The sequence below is a fragment of the Porites lutea genome, chromosome 10, assembly GCF_958299795.1.
Source record: "Porites lutea chromosome 10, jaPorLute2.1, whole genome shotgun sequence".
Taxonomy (NCBI): domain Eukaryota; kingdom Metazoa; phylum Cnidaria; class Anthozoa; order Scleractinia; family Poritidae; genus Porites; species Porites lutea.
The window spans coordinates 30,236,661-30,237,313 of record NC_133210.1 but is presented as its reverse complement, the minus strand read 5'-3'; positions in this window follow the sequence as shown (position 1 = coordinate 30,237,313).

Genomic DNA, 653 nt, shown 5'->3' with positions numbered 1-653 from the left:
ATACAAGATTTTCGTCGTTTCTCGATTTTCACATAATTATATGAGGAAAAAAAGTGAAAAAACATCTTCTGGTATCCAAGACTCAAAACTATTGTTACACCGCAGCATGAATAGAGCCTCCCCAAGAAAGCAGACCAAGACAGCCCTTTCCCGCTTTGTATTGGGGTTCGGTGTCCGCTACAAGCGGCGTCTAACATTCTCAGTTAATTTGGTTTCGCTTTGGCCTTTGAAGTTGGCCTCCAAAACCACTTCCTTGCATTAGCGAATATCTAACTCGTCATCGGTTGACAGGTTACAACTTTTTAGGATAGAACTTATAGCTATGATTTTCACATTCAAAGTCAGGGCATGACTCGACTATTTAAACTCGACTGGTTATGCGCCGATCAATTCGAAACTTCAACATCCACCCCCAAGTATTTGAACTTTTTAAAACGGACCTGTTTAAATTCCCGTCCCACCAGGCCAAGACAGTGGGCAAATGCAAATGAAGCGCTGGGGCTAAAACCAAACCGGTATCTTAGCTAAAATAGGACTGCGGGGGGGCCCGCTCGTAGGAGCTTGAGTTAAACTTTATTAAACTAATAATTCACGTAATCATTCTTTCAATGTGACTACATAATACTCAAATACTCTAAAATATAGACGACTTT